Source organism: Linepithema humile, chromosome 2 (assembly GCF_040581485.1).
Source record: "Linepithema humile isolate Giens D197 chromosome 2, Lhum_UNIL_v1.0, whole genome shotgun sequence".
In the NCBI taxonomy this organism is placed as follows: Eukaryota; Metazoa; Arthropoda; class Insecta; order Hymenoptera; family Formicidae; genus Linepithema; species Linepithema humile.
Genome location: NC_090129.1, coordinates 5,041,433 through 5,064,838, shown reverse-complemented (window position 1 = coordinate 5,064,838; position 23,406 = coordinate 5,041,433). Strand labels below are relative to the sequence as shown.

General features: G+C 42.6%; 1 protein-coding gene across 1 annotated transcript in view; it reads left to right on the top strand.

The window, feature by feature from the left end:
• The first annotated feature begins 2,942 nt into the window (after positions 1-2,942).
• The window catches only part of LOC105673925 (zinc finger MIZ domain-containing protein 1-like), a 61,301-nt gene continuing 40,837 nt past the window's right edge, over positions 2,943-23,406 (top strand). The window contains exon 1 of the mRNA XM_067350350.1: positions 2,943-3,035. The gene's annotated coding sequence lies outside the window, so the exon portion shown is untranslated. The remainder of the gene's footprint in view (positions 3,036-23,406) is intronic.

Here is a 23,406-nt window from a genome sequence, read left to right as displayed (position 1 = left end):
CGCACTTGAAACCACCGAGAGTGGAGGCACCACGAGTGTGTCTCTCACCTGACAGACGGGGAGAGATCGAGACGGAGCGAAAAAGAGAGAGAGAGAGAGAGAGAGAGAGAGAGAGAGACGGCGAGCGAAGAAGGAGAAAGAGAGGGAAAGCGAGAGTTGTACGCGCAACGTTGGCAGCGACCGCTTATTCATACACCTACCACATCTTCATTAGAGGCGCACACGAAGCCGCGGATGATTTTGCAGGATCTGCTTTCTGGCCTCCGATGGACCGGTATACGCGCGCACCCGACCGACCATCGACTTCCCCCATACGCCACGTGTGTGTTATATTTGTGCGTATGTGCGCTCTCGCGTCTCCCGCATACTTAACGTACGCGCGAGAGCGGCAAATTCCCACCGTGTCGGGGTGTAAGTTTCTCGCTGGTGTATTCTATAATATGTATAGGCGGAGAGTTGCCCGCTCGTACGTTCCTCGCTCGTAACGTTCCACGGCTCGAGAGTCCGCGGCACCAGGTTGTCCGGTCTCTGCGTTGCGCTCTCGCGCGCGCGGCTCCCACCAACGCGCGCGCGACCTAGCCTTCTTACCCGCCCACCTACTCTATCGAGCAATCCACAAATGCATTCTTTCCTTCTTCCCTTCTGTCTCTCTTGCCGACTCGCCCGCCGTCTCCGTTCTTCCTATCGTCTCTCTTTCTCTCTCTCTTTCTCTCTCGGGGGGGCTAGGCGGCCGTATGCACCGCGGTCTCCTCTTCTCCCGTCTTCCTCTTTTCCTCTCGTCCTCTCTTTTTTTCCTCCACGCTCTCTGCCCGCCCGCTTCTCCCCTCGCGCCGCGCTCACCCGCCGTCATCTCTCCCTCCGTCCGCGCGTTCTCCGTTCCGTCTCTTCTCACCGTATCTCTACGTCGAGTTTTAAAGAGTGTCGTGAAGCCAGGGCATGAGACGGGACAGTCAGCCGGGCCACGTAACTATATGTACATACATATGTATATATATATGTGTGTGTGTATGTGTATGCACGCCTTCCTTATACACATGCTACACCACCGATGCACCACCAACGTGATATACGTTTATGTTCACGAGGGCGCGGGCGCGCGCTTGCGTGTGTGAATATACGTACGTGTTCAAGGCATGGACCGGAGAAGTAGGGCCTCTTTGCCTCTCCGTCGTCCTCTCGTTTCTGCCTTCTCGTAACCCCCCTTGTCTCTCGGTTCCACCTCCCACCTCTCGTCTCATTCACCCTCTCTCACCTTCCCGCCCGTCCTTTCTTTCTCTTTCTTTCTCCGACCCGCGAGTGCCCTTCCTCCCACTCGCCTTGTCCGGACGATCGGTGTTTCAACGTTAGACCTTACATGCTTGGCATACCTGCAAACGAGCGCGTAAGTCCTCCCAATATACATACCAATGCGCAGACACGGAGAAATCTGTCTGAAAACCTGTCGCGACTCGTCCTTTCGGGTGTCTGTTTGAAGCAAGCCCTGCAATGTCGAGAGGGGAGATGTATCTTTCTTCGTGCCTATTCATAGCTTGCAGGCGATGACCACCAGAGTCGTCATCTTGAAAACTGGAATGCTCGTTTCAATCGGAACAATACCCCACATTTTAAAATGACAATTATATATGAGGGCGCTTTGATATACTGCGTTACGGATTCTGGAGCTAGCTTTAGAATATTTTCATTAATTGAACTTAAGCAGGATGCAACTAGATAATAAAGATATATCATTTCATAGATGAAACTTTAATTGCACCAAAGGATGCATCCTATTATGAATTTTCACACGAAATTCACAGCTTCTATTCAATTACGAAAATTCTACTGGCGATTTAAAAAATATAACAAAATGTTATAAAAAGCATTTTTGAAGTGTCAAAAAAATCTAAGCAAAATTTTATTTATATTATTCTTAACATTGCATAATTTTTATAGTTAATTATTTTGTGCGGATACAAATATTCATAAAATTTGACGTATCTCTCAAACTGCCTTGGCATGATAATCCTAAATTTGGACACCCTTGAGTACATAATCATATGTGATTGTGCCAGGATACGAAGGGGAGTCTCGACGCGGATCAATTTTCGCTGTAGCGTCTGTCAAGGCCACGTTGATTCTGCGACTATGAATCATCTTACTACTTGCTCCATGTGTGCCTATTGTTCGGGGATTGTGCTCGTATTATGAGCGCGCAATCCAGATATCGTTCCCCCTTGCATACACTGTGCTCCTTTAAACAGCGTACGTTAATACCAAAATACGCAACAATTCGAATGCTAACAAAATATCAATGCTTCTATCATCGACATTAATGCAAACGTATTAAAATTTTCAAAGAAGAGTACGCAAACTTTCTAAACTATCGGTGTAACTATCATTATTCTGCATCTCCCCCCCCAAAAAAAAAAATAATTCTTCTATCTCTGCTATTATATTCGCGCTTCATCGTATACTTAACGATTGCTGACTCTGGTATTTCTCTTTCGTGCGCGCTATGTATCCTGCAAACATGGGTTTCGCCACATTCCACTCATCCTTGAGCAGTGCTCCTTATCGATAGTTTTCTAGACCGAACCGATAAAAGCGAACTTGCACCGGTCGGAGGAACGTAAGGTACCTCGGACGCGCCGCGATCGCGCGTGTTACATCGCCATTGACTCGTCGGAACGTCACTACGGGCCTCAGCTACGGGCCGTAATAATATATGCTGCTATTCGGTATTCGCGGTGGTAAATATTGCACCGTAATAACCGTCGGATTCCCGGCATGCCGCGGAGAAGCCGCGTATGATAAAGCGGCCGTGCGCGTCGCATTAACCGAAGACAACGAATGGACGATGATCAGCGGACGACACACGTCACGGGGAGAAACACGTGTAGCGCGTTTATGATTCTACAAATAATCTTCACATCTTCAATTTTTCTCTCTTTTTTTCTTTGCAGGATCATGGAATGGAGCGTGGAATCGCCCTTCGCGCCTCTCCGTAGTTTAACGAGGGATCTGAAGTTTGATACCAGCGGAGAGAACGGAGTAAGGTAGGTCACTTATATGGCTTTTGCCACGAAGTAGTCGTTCGGTTTTATGGGAATATGCTGATAGTTATGCAATAAGTAACAGTCCGGAAGACCGCGTCCGACGCGTCGTCTCTTTCGTGAGAAAATCGCATTTTTCGACGAAATCTTTTTAGATGATATTTGCCCGACAACGTATGATTAATTTCAAACATATTTGAAGATAATTAATATTGGTCAAAAATGAGTAAGCTCGAATTATTGCAAGCTTCTAGCATTCTGTGAATCATAAACTCATATTTTATTTAAAATTTTTCCCAGTAAAATTCATTTGCTTTTCATTCTTTTATGTGTACAATTTTTTAAAATATTTTCATAAAATTAGTAAACATAATTTTAATAAACTACAAAACTACTTTTCGATAAATGTTTTTATTCTCCGAATATTTTTCTTTGCCACGTATATCAGTAAAAAATTTCTTAATAACTTATCAATTATTATCTCAGTATAATCTTGATTACGATTGTATCTAGATTTGCATCGTACAGTTATAGTAGTTTAAGAATGCGACACTAATTACATATAGATATTCTATTTCTACGTCAATATCTTAATTCTGTTTGTGACGGTTTAATGATTTTTTAATGAAAGCAAACATTTTTAGACAAATATTCTTTCAGAAAAATAGATAAATTTAAATTAGAAAACCTAACTTTGAGATAAAAAGGTTTGGGTTAAGCATTGATTGGAATCGTTTCTTAATTTGTTTGTTTAAAAAATTCTATAGCTTTATAAAAATTTTCTACATCATCGCATAAGAATGCCCTCCGCGCGTGGACTAATATTACATATTCCACAATAGCTACCCAACCGATATTCCAACGTATCCGCCCCTCACGTTATTAATACTCGCCCGACAACTCTTGCCCGACTTCTCTCTTGTAATTCCGATCAGCCGTAGCTTAAGCTACGTGCTCACTTGCAAGGAAAAACAATATCTAAAATAAAGCCCCTGACGATTTAGTTGCGATACCACATACGCGTACGCCCGTAATCAAAGTTTTCTATACGTAGATATATTTTTCACAGATACTCTTCTCGTTTTTGCGATAAATTTATAATTGCCAGACGAATTAATCGACGGAGAAGACTTTCCATCTTTTTCTCTCTTTTTTCACGAATCTTATGAGGTAAAAATAAATATCGCCCATTAAAATAGCAACTTGCAAGCAGGCGACACCCTTCTTTGTCAGCATCGGTCGGGTGAGCGTGTGTTTATTTTGATTTTAATAAACCTGTTGACGACTCGCGCTTGAGCAGAAACAGCTGAAAGTAGACTTGTACCCCCACGGCCGGCGTACACGCGCGTCAGGATTCTCTTTTACCCCGTGGCGTGGCTCGCTTACGTTTGGTCGGAGGTCGGCCGCTCGGCATCAGACCGGGACGTCAGCGACCCTGCTTCCTCGACCTCCGCCCAAGCGAGAGAGCCACCTACACGACTCTCACACCTACTCGGAGCACTTACGTGCTTGTCCAGCCGAGGAAGCATGCTCTCCGTGCGGACGAATCGCACAGAGACCACTGCCTAACGGGCCGGACGAGCCGTACGTCTGTCGGCGACGCGCCAATACACGCATCAACGCTCACGCACACACGTAAGCGATCGTACGCAATAAATATCATTTTACACATACAAGTGTACATATACGTAGATGTGTGTGTGAATTTTTGTATTTGTAGAAGTCGGCAACGGTGTATGCGTGTGTAAGTGAGATCGGCGAACGTGAATCTCAGCTTTCGCACACATGGATCGTTGTCAAGGCGCACTCGCTGCTGTACGCGATATCGCGTGCAAGTATGCGTATAGAACGAACCAACACCATCGAATCTGTATGCATCAGTTGTTTATCCACCGATGAATACGAGTGCGTTTCTGGAGGGAATATCGCTATAGCCAAACTTGCGTCCGCATATCTATATCTATGTGCGAGGTACTTACAAACGAATTCGCGAGATTATAGCGGGTATGATGCAAAATGTAGCTTGTACTGGTCTCAGCTTGTTCATTTAAACATCACGATATCGTTGAAATTATTCGTAAATTATACGTTCCTCGTTAAAAATGTAATAATTAATTAATAATAATATATATAATAATTAATAATAAATAACTCAGAAAATGTTTCGAATAATAAAGATTTACACAAATATGATTTTAGAAAATAAATAAATTTTTAAAGCGGAAAAATGTTACGAGGCTTTTCCGACACACATTTTTTTCTATTCAAAAAATATAAAAAATATTATCTATTTTAATATGCATTATTAATTACCGAAGCATTTTATAACATCTTTATTATAATTTTGAACAACGTAACGTTTGATATGATATTTGAATAAAAAAAATTTTTTGGTAGGATCTGTCGCTCTATGAAATACTGAGCTTGCATGGATAGATTCTGCAAATACACAAAATAGACAAATGAAAAATTTAGTACGTGCTTCAAAAATCACAAAATATTAGAATCTCACGTACGATGGCACTCCGAATATAAAGAATTTACAGTTTTCCAATATACAGCAAGAGTTTTCATACGTGGATACACATATGCATATTCGAACGTATTTATACAGAAGTATCTCTCAGCATAAGTACATGTGTACATTCAGCACCGACGCTTATATCATATTTTGCTGATGCGTTCATAAAGTGGAACACACGGACGTCGAATTTGTATTCGAACTACTCGCTCGTGAGAGATCGCAAATATTTCCGAATATTTCCAGCCGAAACGATATTGCGAAGATATTCGCATATGGCAAAATATTTCTGACAATTCACTTTCTCCTTTAGTAATAAATACAGGTAATTAAGAAAGAATTTTATTTGAAAAGAGATGTGTTTCTTGCTTTGCACGTGTTTTAAATGAAAAACAACTCCAAACTGGCTGCTGATAACCACTTAGGATCAGTTGACAGAGCCAGACTATTCCCGTAGCATTACATCAGTAACTTGTCCCTACTTAGATAATTCTAGCTAGAGAAACCTAACTGTAGTTTTCATACCCCTAACTCTGACTATAATCAGACGGCTATAGTTCTAGCTACCATCTCTGAAACAAGGTAGAAAATGTGCTGTTATTTTTGTACCACTATTCAAAATGTGCGAAATGTAATTTTCGACTCAACACATTATGACATAACGCGATATACGATTATCTTGATCTAACTAAATTCTCGCCGAGAATGAATTAACACAAAATTAATCACAGATACGCGGCACGATAGTAAATACGAAACACTAAAAAATAGCAACCCTTTGCACGGTTGATAAAAAAACATTCCATTTAAATATTTAACACGCGCCATGTCGGAGAGATCTGGCATATTATTATCATCTATAGAAATCGTTCATGAGCTATCGAAACTACGTGATTTATGTGATTGCTCGCGCGACTACGCCTCGTTCTCTTACGTGTACATAAGAAGAAACTGTACGTTCTACCAGCGCCAGGGACAGTGGGTGGGGGCCGTAGGGGGGGGGGGGCGAAGGGAACGACCGTATGGAGAAGCTCGGGACGATCGGGATGCTAATTCGTTTTGCTCGTTTCCTCGGCTGCTTCGTCCTTTTCTGCGAATGCAGATCGTCGGCGGACGGCGTCGTGGAATGCGTTCCTCGTTCTCCGAGGGCGTGCGCGGGCGAAAGAATAAAGACGCGGTGGATTATGAGTATACCTCATTCACGATTTCATAGGATCGACGCCGAAGGTAACGTAATACAATTATGCCTTTCATCCGTTTCTTTATACGGAAAGCGTGCGCTTCGCGCGGATTTTTATACGACTTGATTGTCGATGAAACCGATTCACCGAAACAGGTTTTGTAAAGTAAGTTTTGCAAGTCTGATGATGGAGATATTCAATGGATTTCGCGATCTCGCTTCAACAATTGGCAGCTTCCAATAGCGAAAATAGACATAGATCATTTATCCAAGGAATAACAACTTGTTACAATTGTTGTCACAAATGGGCTAAATTTTTGTAACAAATATTTTATTAGAAATTGATTATCTGAAAAATGTCTTAATTACATTGCAATACTTTATAAAGTATCGATGCAATTTCTTATCACAATTTTATACCTTTTTTTATAAAAACTGTATACAAAAAATTAGAGCAGATTAGAGCTTCATTGCATTGCATTGCATTGCATTACATTGCAATGAAGAATAACGAGAATAGCAGCACAAGTTAAAAATATTAAACAGATTTCATGTATTAAATATAAAGAGTAAGTTAGAGCTTCCGGTGCAAATATTATTAGTTGATTGTCTCTGTCGCCGAACGTATTAAATTAGTTTAGAAAAGGACAATCTTTTATTCAAAAATTTGAAAATAAAAAATAAGTCGTGTGAGTTAATAACGAGAGAATAAAAGCATACGTAGACCGAGAGTCCACTCTCGGGCAGTAGATATTTCTCTTTATAGGACATCGATCTCTCATCTAGCCGTCGATTTCTCTTTTTTTCCGCGCAGTTTGAGAGCATTTCCCCTTTCGCTGTATGGCTGCTCGCGGTCATCGACTATCGCAGTGTTGTCTACGGCCATACAGCGAGGATAACAATACAGCGACTCTCGCGCTTTGGCATAGAGAACTTTTTTTCTCTTCTCAGGAATACTCGCTCGCAATAATCGCAATGTCACATTCTGTCGGCGTAATTTTCTATTTCGAATATTCGGAAGATCGTCGTAGATTTACGGTCACGCGTATCCGTTCTGTTTCACTCCGCGAGTCGGTTAAAAGGCGCCGATCTGTCACCAAGCCGGCAAAACGATACTTCTACAGTCCACATATCCATAAATCCATGCTGCGAAACGCGCGCGAATGTTTCAGTTTCGTGAGTATAGACTCGGTTGGAGTAATAATCGTATACCGTTACTCCTCTCTCTCTCTCTCTTTCTGTCTCTCTTTCGAAAGGCCGTTGACTCAATTGCGCCTCGGATAAAAGAGCGGTTCACAAGTCCTCTGTGAGACGCCCGCGAGATATCGTAGTTGTACCGTGTGTCTATTATACGATGCGTGTGCGTGTAGCATGTACGTATATACGCGTACCGATAATCGAGTCGATCACTTTTTACTCATCCGGCACCGGTAGCGAAATACCAGAGATTAGGACACCGCTATTGAAATACGCGTATATTAATTTAGCGCGACATATAACGTGTCGAAATTTAGCAATTTATCGTTTAACAACCTTTCGAATTTGTCACGTCAAAAATTCGCAATCGACGAAATTTTTATGACGGCGTGTAACAATTTTCAAACGAGATATTCGGTTCAACGTATATATGTATTTCTACGCTGTTCCTTTGTAGCGTTATCGCGCGCCACGTGTTATCGCGCGTTAATATTCGCGACGAATAACGTATGACGCTATCTAAATTATTCGTATCATATCACGCCTCAAAATTTATGCACGGTTCACCTTTCCGGTGGTTATCGCGCCGTAGCACCAGTATGAATATTTTGAGTCGAACATACAGTTTCTACACGCTTCGACTCCGAAAATTCATGGATCTTAAATATTAAATAAAATTGGCGAAACACATATATATGTCACATTACACTCGCACAATCGCGCACGATGATTACTTTTAAGCGGAGAGATTTCTGGTTCCGCGTCGATCGTTATATCGGACGGCAGAATGGCAACCTGCATCCGAATAGGATGTTAACGATACGATAATATTACCGAAGTATCGATATTTCCGCTTAGTACTTTCAAAGCACCATTGTACTCCCAATACAATAGTGTTGCGTCATTAATAACAAATGAACATATTAATTACAAATTATTGCGAAATATCGTATCTTACAAGAAGACAATCAAAAATATCAATATTATCTTGAATTTTAATTGGGGATTAATATACAGAGAAAATAATAATTTGTATTTACTGATTTAGCTTTTTTACTTTCTTTTTTAATTTTCCATGCGGTACTGAAAATAATTTTTTTGGAATAAATGTCACAAAAAGTCAGAAAAATACAATTATTCGGAAATCCTAACGATATCTGTCAATATTAATTTTTCAATTGTCGATAATATTGATGTTTAAATTCCTGTCTTTTGATTCTTTGGCTACAAGTCGTAGTGCGAATATAAAAAATCAATATTACTTTGCATTCGAACATCCGTGTTAATCTCATTCTTACTTTACATCGTTTGAAGAACATCCAGCAGATAAAAAAAAAAGCTCAAAATCAGACTAGCATGTTTAGACATAGGTGTGTGCGCACAGTGCGAATATAAGCCTTTATCTCGATAGCGACTGTTCGTCGGTACGTATCGTCCACACATACGTGAAGCCCGCAGACGATTATCTTATTTGATTCGCCACTGATCCTCATGGTCGGCCGACCGTATCTTTCTCTTTCTCACGAGTGCGAGCGCACTCCGGCACGGATGCCGCAGTCGCCGCTCTACTCTCGTATGTCACAACAAAGGTGCGCTAAAACCCCAATCGGTCGGAATCAATTGGCAGCGCCGACGAGTCAAACAACCGTCCTGGCCAAATTTATCTGTCTGCAGGTAGGCAAATATGGATAGGCATTCGGGAGGTCTAAATTCATTCGTGATTCGTTGCAAGTTAAAAGCGGAGACGGATATCTTTGCCGGATGGCTCTCCTCCGCGTTGCTTCCATGACAAAGGCCGGTCAAACCTGCCTGACAACCTGTAAAATTCCTATGAATGAGCGCAACCTCCGCTGGTCACCAACACCGAAGCGCGCTCTCATCGTTCTCAGAGAGTGCGCGCCGGCGCGCAACTCGACCTCGTCCGTTATTAAATTCTTCGACCTCTCAAGAAGTCAGCCTCCTCCAGAAATAAAGGGTGGGGAACTCAGGTCGAAACACGGTGGCCACGTGACAACGTTTTCTCCGGCTGCGGGCGGTCCGGTGATACGTGGGACTCATCGTCACATGATGTATCCGAATGTTCTCGCTGCTTTTAAAGCGAAGCAGCATACACATCTTTTGTGCAATGTATGTTATATACGCGGTAATAAACGAGTTAATAATATTACCGTCCAAAATTAGATAATAATAATAACAACATTGAATAGTACTACATTCAATAACTTGGAATAGAGCACCGATGCACCGTTGACATTTAGTTAATTTAATTATTTAATTACCGATCGTACTAATTGAATATTAATAGCATCGATGCCGGCACTGGAGTAATTTAGGGATTATTGGCGAAGCGCGTGTAAATGTCTCCGTTTGGGATAATATAAAATCGATCGCGAACGTGGGCGCGTACTCTCCATGCGTATGATCGCCGCGCTCAATCAAGTTTGCTTCTGAAAAAAAGGGCCGCGCGTGCGTTTTAAGGACACGCCGGGGATTAACGAGAAGACGAGTGGCGCGAGAGATTATCCGCGTGCATATACACTCTCGTTCTTCAAGGTTACGCTAGACGATACAGATGTGCGTTTGTGTGCGATACTAATGTATACAGGTGCGGGCGGACGGCCCACATCTACACGTGCGCTAGTTCTTTAAATTTCTAAGTCGAACTCGCCGTCCTTGTTGGGTGTCTCGATTTTCCGTGCGGTATGCATCGGCTATGACTAATGCGTATCCAATGCCGGTGCCGTGTCGGAACTTGTCGGAAATGGCAGTGTGACGGCGTGTTAGTCTTCTCCAATGTTCCGAAATGTTCTCGAATTTTCCAAGATGTACCAATGCTCTCGTTCGTCTTATACTCGCTTCCTATTACCACGCCGTTTACGTTTACGTTACGGAGATATTGGTCGTTTCGCACATTCGTGCGAAACAGGCTGCTCGTTGCACATGCCTTGCGACACGCGACACGTCGCACGTGTGCTTGTTTTGGATAAGCATAGTCAATAAAATGATCGCAAATGTATGAGGGATTATAACGCAAGCGTAGCTGGATGAAATAATTTACGTATGTTTCTGCAGACGCGCGGCAATAAATCTACATTTAGAAATCTCAGCATACATTTAAATTATCTCGACAAGTAAATATCTTCACATTTAGTTAATCACGTTTTTTCCTCAATTACTTTTATCCCATCGGGCTACACTCAAAAAAATATTTCGCTGATGTAGTTAGATTTCTAGATATCGCAACAAGAATGTATCGCTATTTTTCGTATCTGTGAAAACATTGTTTGTCACATATAGAATTTATAGCAGTAATGTTCTAGCAATAGCTTCTGAAAAATTTAGGTATCATTGCTAAATGTTATTCATTGCATGATCTAACACGTGATTGATCTTATATAGATAGGCGCTTTAGAGAAACTTTCTTTTTAAAGTTCACAAACAATACAGATATATATTCTATTTCTGTCATCTAAACTGATTAAGTAATTACATATGCAATATCACAACAGTTGCTAATCATTTATCTGTTTTAGTTAATTTTTTACACCTAGAAAATTTTAGCTATTATTGCAAGATCATTTTTTTGAGTGTACTTAATCGATTAATCTTAACGGCTAGAATATTTAACGTTGGGATTCAAAAATTTTTGCAATCAATAAATAATTGTCATCAGTCCTCGACAGTGTTTAAAATACATCATAAAGATAACATTTTCGCGACACGATGGCAGGTGTATAAAGATCGATTGAAAATAACGGTGCCGGGCCGGCCGATCGATCACGATCAACTCGTTGACCACCCCTGCTGTCTCGTAGCCGTCGCATAGAGCGCATGGAACGCGGTTACATCATTTTGCACGACACTCGAGCGAGCACACGCGCGGCCGTACACACGCCTTGCCACGCGCGTTCCGCGTTCATACATTTCGGTCGCTCGCGCACAGCGCCACGTAAGCGCGGGGTTATTGAAATCCGGACAATCGGATACGGCGGCGCACTTGGAAGAAAGAACAAAGTGAAAGTCTACCGGTCGCCCGGTCGACGAGGTTGACGCGTGAGGTTTTCGAACGCATCGTAAAACGCGCCACACCGAGCACGCTGAGCCCGGTGATTTTAAACGGCACGTCGAGTAATGAGATTCCGTTACTGCGGTGTCCGCTAGTAAGCTGTTATCGTATTCTCCAAAAGTCGTAGCTGTTGAAATTCGATTTATTTCAATAATTAAACACTTATAGTTTCCGAGACAAATTTTTGTCATTACGCGTGTTGCGAGGAAGCTCACAAGCTAGTGATGATAATTCGAAGGTACGGTGCGGACGTTCCTTAACGAGTTAATGGAACTACCTGGTTCCCGCATCAGCCGCCTCGATTTTGCTTGCCCTTTGAAAGATCCCGTCGGCAACCACGGGTGTCCCATCTCGTACATGCGCCGTGGGTTACGTAGCTGCAACCACGCTCCCGCGGCGAGATTCTTCCTGGTATGCGCATCGCAGTGCCGCTCGCACGTGACGCATGCATCATTCGCTCGTAAGAACGACGCATCTGCCCGCGCGTGTTTCTCCCGCGCTTAGAAAGCATGTATGTGTGTATAAATACCTGTGCGGCTGATAGAGCGATTTGTAAGTATGCCGACCGCGGACACATACGTGTGTGTCCGTGCGGAATCCTTCGTCTTACGCGGCAAGAACTATCTGTCCTCGTTCCTTCTATCTTTTGCGGTTGCGTTTAATGTCGAATCAAGCACGAATCGGACGAGGACGACAACGACGATACAGCAATCGGTCGCATGCCGGTGCGGTCAGTCCCGTTGCCGGTATCTCTTCCTGCCGGCTTCTGAGAGACGCGAATATTAGCAGCGGTTTCTGACAGCGGTCTAAGTCCAACTCCAAAAATCTCGCTAAGAATAATGTTATCGCATTGCTATCGAGCACGAGTGTAAGCATCAGCCTTGACATTTATATTATATTATTTCAATACTGAACTGCCACGTGCAAAATAAATAATGATATACAAGGACGATATACAAATCGAAGTGAAATTTGCATAAAGCGCAGTTCTGTTTTTTCTACATTATGTAAAAACCAGACAGTCTTTTTTTTTATCGTAAAATAATATTTTAAGATAAAAATTGTTATTTCACGAAGATCTTTACTACGCAATTTCTTAAAAACATTTTTGCCGCCTCCTTACATAATGCTGCCTGAGAACTGCGCAATGCTATTTATTAATTTCAGCGACATAAAATTGTTTTGCGATCGAATTCTGTACTTGCACGGCGAAAACGAAATTACAGTTTGATTATTTAATAAAGCGTAGTAAGGGTTTAATATAGATAATTACTCCTGTACTATTAATTTCGAAGCGTTGCGTGACATTGACGCTTTAGTAGCTTATATGTTCCGGGTGACACACTACGCTCGCGTGACGTTGTTAACAATTTGGGACGAGCACGGATTGAGTAGTAGTTGTAAAGCTACGGTCGGTCACGTGGTACTTCCTTCGTGAGTGAGATACGCTCGTGGGAAACTTCCGTCGAGAGTCGTATTTGCGAGAGTGTCACTCGGCGATCGCGAAAACAGAGTCCCACGGATGGAAAGTTCGAGGTTGTGCCGTGAATAAAGATCGAACGATCGCTGATACGCGATAATAACAGCAACGAGCATGTCGTTTCATCCGATACTATAATCTCTTATTTTTATATTTGGATTTACATCTATTTGTGTGACGAAAGCAACATTTATATTATTAAAAATTAATTTTATATTAAAATATTTAAAATCGAGCGTTTCATTATTCAAAATTACAGTACAAAATATTCAATAAGAGAAAAATTATATATATTTTGAAATTTTACCGTTTTAGAACAATGCATTCATGATGCGTTGTTCCAGTTTTTTAATGTTTTAATTTATCAAATTTTATATATTAAATCTTCAACAATGTTTGCAATCAGTGATCATATTCATAATAATTTATAAAAGAGATTCGTCGAGATTGATTTTCCGGATGGGTGGACGATCTGTTCGAGGTCGCTGTTCGGTCGAAGGTCATCGAACGAGCCAACGGTGTCCTGATATCTTCCGAGGTCGTTCGATGTCCTTCCGGAGATTCTTCGCGATAGACAGAGATTCATAAATCACATTTCAATTTCTTATTAATTAAGTTGTTGATTAGAAAAAATAAGACACACAAAGATTTTACTTGACAATTCGACAACAAAAATTAACAGTTAAACTTGTTTCATCAGTTGCTTTTTATATTGTTAAATAAAGCAAGAATTTCTCTAAGTTGATATCTGCACAAAATGTTGGCATTAAGAAAGTTTTGCATAAATTACATGAAATGACCGTCTTGAAAAGGCCGACACACGATTATGCAACCAACGCATCCCGTGGGAATCCTCGGCCGCTAAGTAAGGAATAAGAAACGTCCGCATTTCCGCGCCAGCCAAGGTCAATTTCTCTATCGCCGTTCCACTTTGCTCGCGATATCCACATGCCGTGATTTTCTCGGAGAATCGAGTTAGAGATCGCAAGCGCGCGCGATTTCCGATGCGAGTGATCGCCGCGAAACTGCACGGAGGTCAGCTTCCGGTCTGGCGTACCTGCGGAACGAGCGATATCCTGTGAGAACCCGCTCGCCGCCGCCGTCGCCGTCGTCGCCGCCACGGAGAGAAACAACGGAACGCGCGAGAACATCTGCGTTTCCTCACTCCGGGCGTCCAAGGTCATCGCTTCTCATTCGGGATCGCCCGAATTTGCGTGTCGTCGCAATTGAACGGTTCCGCACGCTCGGGCGCGTAGCAGAATCGATATCGATTCGGCCGAACGCCTACTTTCCCGGCCGGTCGATAAACGTTCTCGAGGTCGCTGTCCACCCTGAGGTCACCCTCCTGTACCCACGAACCGAACAATATCCCGATGGGAACCCTTTGGCCGCGAGTAAAGAGGAAAAAGGAAGACGAGGAGAAAGAGAAGCGGCGAGAAAGATGCAAGGAAAGAAGGGGGGGGAGGGGGGAAGAGGGCAGAAGAGAGCAAGAGAAAGAGAAAGAGAAAGAGAGACAGAGGGCGAGAGAGGAGCCGCGCTAGCTGTTCACATTACCTTACTTACTATACGGGGTCAATGCCACCGCGTCCGTCCCGCGGCCCCACTTCACTTGGCTTCACTTGGCTCCCCCTTCGCGCTTCTCACCGGCTTGTGCCCTCCGCCTCCTCGTTTTGCCTCCCTCTCGTCGTGTCGCCCCTCCGCCTTCTCACACCCGACCGCTTCTCTCGCCCACCCCTTCTCCTCCAGCCCCTCGCTCCTCTCGCGCAATACACGCGCGCGCGCGCGCGCGAGATCGGTCTCCCGTGCCCCACGTCTTCCCTCCCGCAGCCGTGCCCCTTCCTTCCTCTTCCTTCCATCCGCGGCCGTTTCCTCTCCTTGTCTATCGGCGACTTCTCTCGCGCGCCTCGACCTCATCCTCCCCTGCTCCTCCCTACCACCCGTTCGTCGTCCGCACTCTCGTCCTGCTCCTGCTCCCTGTTCCTCCTCGTCCGCCCCCACCGAGCATTCTCATCGACCGTTCGTGTACGAGAGCACAGAGAAGCGCCTCATCGTCGTATCGTCTCGTCTCGTCTCCCTCGACTCGTTCGCTCTTTTCGTTTCTTTTCCTCGCCTTCTTCTTCTTCTTCTTCTTCCTCTTCCCTCTTTCTTTCTGCCTGCTCTCCTTCCGCCGCCTTTTCCTCCTTCGTTCTCCACTTGCCTTCTCCTTCCACCCCCCCTCATCACCCTCGTTCGCCATCCCTCTCGCCATTCTACTCCCTGTTTGCGCGCGCGCACGCGGCGCGGTATAAACTATTCCAAAAATTCGTACTGTTATTATTATCGCTTAAACCATTCCCAGCGCCGGAGCCAGAGACGGGCACTCGAGTCCAGTACAATGCGCGACTCTGTTCGCGCCCCGTCGACTACGACGTCAACCTGACGGCGGCGACAGCGCCGACGGCGACGACGAGTCGTGGACGTCTGGTGCCTCTTCGGTAGTCCCCGCGGAGAGACCCGGATCGATTTTACGAGGGTGACTTTTTTCTTTAGCTTAGCGAGGGCGAAGGAGGACGAACTGCGTGGGGAACATCACGTCGGCGCGAGATTGATTTGTATGAACACGGATGAGAATCTTTTGGTGGAAAGATTCTAAGGAGAAAGATAGTTACTTTTTGAAAAATAGTTTTACTTATTTCAGTATCTTTAGAATATCATTACAAAATTGCTAAAAAATTATCGTTGAAACTTTATAACTAATTTTTAGTCGGTTTGATAAGTTATCGATCAGTTAATACCCATAATACCCACAAGTGAATATAAATGCCGAGGCACATATAAAAATCAAGAGAAACGGTGGAATAAGATTTAATTATTAATTATTATGAAATTGAACATCGCGATTTATATTACCATTCGCACAATTATCGATCGGTACTAGCATTAGATGTTTCCTATCATGAAATATTAGCTCTTTTATTGTCAAATAAACTATAAACTAAAAATAATTAAGTAGTTCTGCGGTCTAATTAATTTATATCAAGCTAGTATCGATATTGTGATTCAGTCAACATTAATTTGATGTGACAATATTCGGTAGTAATATGACATTTATTAACAATCTATTCAAAGAAGATTCAAGAAAAATGATTATTTTCTTTCTGTATTCAGCGTCAACTTCATGATATTTAAGCTAATTTGACAAGACAAGGTTTTTCTTTTTATTTTATTGCTAGAAATTAATTCGTAAAAAATTCTTCATCTTTAATCGTATGTCATTCGAAAGTTGTAAATGTCTCGACATTTTAGTTACACAAGAATCAATTTCGGATTTCGGCAAAGAATCTGTCATTAATGTTATTTCATTATTACAAAACACGGTGGATATTTGCGGAAAATACGTAAAGGAGAAAAGAATAAAATCAATATTCATCTATCCAATACGAGACGAAACGGTCTTTTACGTAATCAGTGTAACACTGATCACAACAAATCGCTGGGTTTCAGACAACTGTCAGATTCATAGAGCGTAATTGCGACAGCACGCAATTGACGTCAGTGGCATGAAAGGGGCCCTGTGTTTACAGAGCGACCGCATTTTCGTATAATTTCACAGCGAATTTACGTAAAGACAGGACGAAAATAAGGCTCGTAAGTGACAACAAGAACGATGATACACGTCAATTCTATCAATGTGTTTCACACATGGATTTTTGGTCGCGAAATAATGCCGCACAATTGACCGCCTTTATCAGGGTCGGTTTTTGCAGTAGCGAGATGTTAAAGGTGCGACGACGCTATTCGTCTTTCGAAGCGAAATCATTTTATCGCGAGCACATGCAGAGCCGACAACAACGACGCCGTTGTATCGCGACACCCGATGTTCGCAATAAACGTCGGGGGCCGCGAGCGGACGCGTCTTACGCGCGCGCGCGGACCTCGGGAACCTTCCGCGAAGCAAATGCAACGTGACCAATGTCAAGGCTGTGCCAGCAGAGCGGTAGTCGCATGCTGCTGCAAGTGCTGCAACAAATCTCGAGAGCCGCGGCGCGCGACGAGAGCTGTGCGATTTCTTCCTCTCAGGTGCGCGCCGGACACAAAGGTCATCCCCGTCCTACGAAAGTTGTACGTCTTACTCAAAATGATTTAACGCGCCTAAATGAAGAGAAAGGGAATGCAAATCAATATTATTAATAAAATAAACTTCCAGCGTTTTCATAGATGCGTTAGATCTTTAAATAAAAGTTGAAGATTTTTTCATCGGTTAAATATTGAAGCATGGGATGTTTCATCCGACAACACCACAACGTGTTTTATAAAATTATTCAAAAATTCTGAATTTGATTAACATAAAAGTTATATTTAATTAATTGTAACTCATATATTTAGATCATAAAAAATCTATTTTTATAATGACTCACGTTTATCAGTTATTTACAGCAAGTTGTTCGGCCTTCAAAATTTTAATACCAAATATGTCATTCGAGTCGATATTCGAATAATCAACAGCGGCGTAATCGCATTCTCTCGCAACGTGACCTTCTGTATATTATGACCGTTACGACAATGAGGACGTTCGACCTCGATATCGAGTGTCGGGTCAGCGGTGCGCCGCAAGCTCGAGGTTGAAGCGCGCGCGACAAATAGGTTGATACGCGTCGAAGGAACGCGGTGAGCGCGGTGACGACAGGCTCTTGTCGATCCTCGCTCGTCGACGACGTCGTCGAAAATCCGTGAAGATGCGCTTCTTCCAGGAAGTAGGAGCCGCGGAGATCATTGACCCTTCACGGCTATTTCAGTTATTTTGCAGCATGCAGCTATTTTAAATACATATTGTAGAGTAGAGGCGTACGAGCATGAACCATACGGAGGTAAGGAGGACGAGTAAGAGGGAGAAAGAAAGAGAGAGAGAGAGAGAGAGAGGAACCGAACGTTGTGGAGGATGAAAGAAGGATGCCTGAAATGTACGAGCGGGAGAACGAAGGAAAAAGAGATGATGGAGTAACGGAGACGGGAAACGATGAGGAAGAGCATCGAGTAAAACAGAGTAAGAGAGAAAGACAAGATCGGGAAGAGGATGACTCTTTCTCTATCTCTTTCCTTTTCTCTCTCTCTTTTACATACGAGAGGAGGAATAGGGGAATGGTGATGAGAAGGAAGGAGAGGCCAGAGGGGTTGGTATTTATAGTCTCATCGTTGTCGTCGTTGTCGTCGTTGCTACCGTCGTCGTCGTCGTCGTCGCCGTTGTCGTCGTCATCGTCGTCGTCGTCGTCGTCGTCGTCGTCGTTGACGTCGGCGTCGTCGTCGACAATCTTGACTCCTCGCTGAAATTTCTGGGAGGGATGCGTCCTTCTCTTTTCTCTCCGACCGTCCTTGTCGCCCTCGCTATCTTTCTTTCACGTCTTCCTCATCCATGAAACTTCTGTGCCCGCCCGCCCTTCCTCGCTAGCGTCTCGCACACACTCTGTTAAAGGAATTTCCTATGATTAGAATGAGTATTTCTATACGGCCTACCGAACGAACGAACGAACGAACGAACGAACGAACATGTATGTCTACCGCCGAGAATAATCCGCTGCCAGAGTCTGGTACGCCGTCGGCGCGGCGATAGATTTTCCTCCACCCGCATCCTCGACCGACCTTCCGGTATCCCTGCGATATTCGACGAGGGCGCGCGACACGATGCCGATCGTGCCGTCGATCTGTTCGACAGAATCTAGAATGATCGCCGAGGTCCCGGCGCTGCCGCTCCTAGATCTTTCTCTCTTCCCGTCCACCGATCACGCGTGCAACGGTCATGGCGACCTTTCGCACCGATCCGCGCGCTTCGGCGCCGCCGTGAGCACCGTTGACCTCAGATCGAAAATAATTGCGTTCTTATGCACGATATTTATATGTCTCTCCCGTCTCGTAAGTCTCATGAGATTTATTTTCAACTTCAGTCTTCATAAACAAATTGTATTTAAAGCGGGAATGTTTATTCTTAGAACACAAATCCTTCTCTAAGTAAAATGTCAAGGCAGCAATAATTTTGCAATTATGAGAGATAATACGAACCATCCTTTCATCGCACATACTACATAATTAGAACGTATCTATCACATCATTTTGTACGTATTTGGCGTTCACGTGCTCACAATTTACTTTTTTTGTTACGCAAACATTCGACGCCAATTTACATACATAGTTGTTCTATTATTTTGCGTTAACGCATAACTTTTCTGGACAATAAAAACCGTAATTGACTTATTACGTTATTCTAAAAGCTAGCTAGAAGTCCACAAAAAATACTATCATGTTACTATTTAAAACTGTAATTACATTTTTGTTCATTTCTTCGTTTACTTGCATTATTAATTTTCGCTCACTTGAACAATAATTAAAACGAGAACGCAAGCTGCTTAAAATGTGGCCACTGATATGTGATTATTAATTGGAAAGTGACTTTCGTTCTTTATATATGATAATATCTATAATATATAAAATTCATAGTTACAAATTTATAGGTATTAAATTGTATTATCTAAATTGCTTTACTGCAACATGGTATGGTTGCATCAACAGATTCAGCAATATCGACGCAACAAAAATGCCGCTTTATGATCATTTTACGACTATTTAGCGTCTAAGAAACTAATCAGGAAGCAACGATTTCCACTCTCTCTCTCTGAAATTAGATCTCATTTCTGATCTGTTTATTAGAAAGTAAATCATTACAATCTCTTTCTGCATTCAAATGCAGAAATTGGTCCCACGATTTTATCTTATTTGGCTGTACCAGGCTCATTGTCGGAGAATCGAACCGATTAATCGCGATTAATTTAATTTTCGATACTCCACGATTTATTCGTGACTGAAATAAAGTTGCAAGCCTCTAAACTGCAGCGTTAAGAAATGCGGAACCGTCCGAAATTAACCCCCGGTTCGAGTCCCCGGATTATACGGACAGTGGATGATCAAGTCGTCTCACGCCGCTCTTGCACGATTAATTTGACAAGAACAAACTGCACGGCACCGCGGAACAAGCGCCGCTCGCGGACGTCGTACCGATGGACGTGTACCGTATGTATCAGTATAATTGACTGCGTACGTTAATCGCACTGTCACGGAACAATGCCGGCGTGCGTTTCTGAAATCCGCGAATTGTTTTCGAGGTAAATCGGCATGGGGGGGGGGAGGGGGGGAAAGAAACCGGAGCGAAGTCGGAGAAGCCCGAACTAGCAGCAAGGTGGAATGTACGCGCGCGCAACGGATGACTCGGGTCACCGTTTCTTTGCGGTACTGCGAGTAGAAAGGTGGACGCCGCGGCCTTATTTTACAGTGTCGTGCTTCTTCACGGTCACTTGCGATTGTGCGAGCGACCGGCACCCGCAAATTACTCGATGTTCATAGCGCGCAGTCCGATTGGGTGCTGAGTAAACTGAGGCTAGATGCGTGTCTCTATGCATGCGCCCGCACAAATTGAACTTGCCTTGCCTGATCACTCATACGCGATCAATCATGTCGATTGTACAATCAAACTGTGCGTCAGCCATTAATATAATTTTCTCAAGTCGCGAATAAGCGCGTGGAAGTTTAGAGACCCCGAGAATCACCGTGGTAATAAGCTCCTTAATGGACTTATTCTGTTCTCTCACAATCAATATATTTTTTATTTTTCTTTTCTTCTGTAGAAAATAATAAAAAAATCCGATAATGTTCTCGAATGCTAACAAATATATATAAATTTTTGCGACGTATTGTTAGTAACTGCTGATTTTAAAATATCTAAAAATACTCCAAACAAATTTTTACGAAAAGAAGTACCACGTGATTGTTCTCGATTTAATAATACACGCGTAATCCTCATGAATAAATAGCAATTTCATGCGCTTACGTTTGCGAGAAACAAAAATGTTACAAAAATCTGTAAATTTTTAGACATAGTTCAGTATACTTCTTTATAATACCTAGAGCCGTGTCAAGACTACCTTTTCGTTACCCTAACGGTTCTTTTCCCATTGTCTCAGCCCTTGTGTCCCCAAACTCTTGGTTCACTTGCCCCTCTCCTACCTCTACTTCTCCCTCAACTTCGTTCCTTTTTCACATTCCGGGGAATTCGAACCCTCAGTCCTTTTCGTCCTGTGGGGTTTTCGCCAACGATGTTTCCAGTCTCAAATCTACCACCCCCGTTACAATAGACTCATGAAAGATTTCCTCTTTTCGCTCTACACTTCGTATCGCTCCTTCTTACCTCTTCCACTCTTTTCATGTCGTCCTTTTTGCTCTTCCTTTGCCCCTCGCTTTAGTTGCCACGGTCTTGGGCTATTTTTTTTTTTCATCAAATTATTTTTCCGTTCCGTTTTACCTAAAAATCGCATTCCTTCCAGTCCGCTGTCTTTCGGTCAAAATACAAGGCCATGTACTCCACTACCACTAACCTTTTACGAGTCTCTTTCCCACGTATCGATTCGTCTTTTTATTTCTCCCTGTTTTCCCATTTCTCTCAATTTTTTTGGCCTTCTGGTCTCCCTACTCCGGCATGCTTTTCCACCGCTACGGTAAATTATCCTTGTTTTTGTACTTTGGCCTTCATTTTTACGTTTTCTTTTTTATTACTTGTGCATTTCTATCTCCTTCACGATCTCTTTTTCCATTTCCCTGTATTCATCTTTTCCCTTAACGTGCAATGAACATTCTTTCTTTCTTAGTAATATCGAAGAATTTGCAATGTTTTTGAATATACTGCATCGTCGACCGATTCTCTTCAATTTGTTTTTTTAGTTTGTTCAATTTTTCCAATTAAATTCAAAAATACAAGTACGAAGAAGCCATATCGGGATATTAGCGCTAAATATGTGTATTGAGAAAACAATTTTTTATTATATTTTTTTGTCATATTTTTTTCTTTTGTTGTGAGTTAGTAACAATAATCAATAATTTTTAATTACTTAACTTTCAATCTTCTTCAATTTTAACCAACTGATTGGTCAAACTTGGTTGGTAAACTTTAAATCTTTTTTGTTCAAAAACTATAGGAGCCTCGACATTTTGATTTTCGTCTCCAAATAATTAGGTATTTGCCATTAACGGGTGTTACGGTAGGTCTAGGACACCCTGTATATTTTCAGATACTTTCTATGCAAAGCAAAGTCAAGCAAAACGGAGTAAAACTGACCAGGAATTCACAATTTTTACCTGAAGCTTCCGGTACCTGAAGCTTCCGGTACCTGAAGCGTCCGGTACCTGAAGTCTCCTAACAAACTTTTCCGGTTATTTTCCTCCAGTTAAGATTTCCACTCGTATTCGAAGAACAGTTGCAGGTACAGTGCTTTGAAAATTTTTGAAGAATTTTACTAAAGAAAATATTAGTCTTTTTATTATATGTATTTTTTCTAAACATTGATTTATTTTTACACAATTTTTTAATGCAGTTTAATGCAGTTTACGCAATTTTCCTATGTAATTGCGAAACAATATAACATTCTTTTCTTACCGAATAGATAGTTCTAGAATAATATATAGGAACTCTAACTTTATACACATAAATTGGCACTCTCGAAATAAATTTATATTTATTGTGTGAACGTTTATAGTTATTGCATGAAATTTACAATAAATATCGCAAAATTGCCGTCAGCACGAAACATGTGACGATACAAAATAGCATGATGCAATTTGGTGCGTGATTGCACGATGAAAATAACGTTGGCGATTTCGCATACCTGCAAGCTTGCCGGCGGGATGACAGGGTGCAACTGTGCAAACACTCCGACACCAGACATTGTTATCTATGTGCCACCCGTTACTCATATGGTAATCAGAGTGTTGAGCACTAAATTATCTGCATTAGCGGGAACTATCGATTTGGGCTGTGCGCGGAGCAGTCCGATGCAGGCAGGTTGCACAAATCGAGAGCGTTACATACTTGTGTATTTTCACTGAAGTGTCTGCCGACTTGTGTTCGACGGTGAC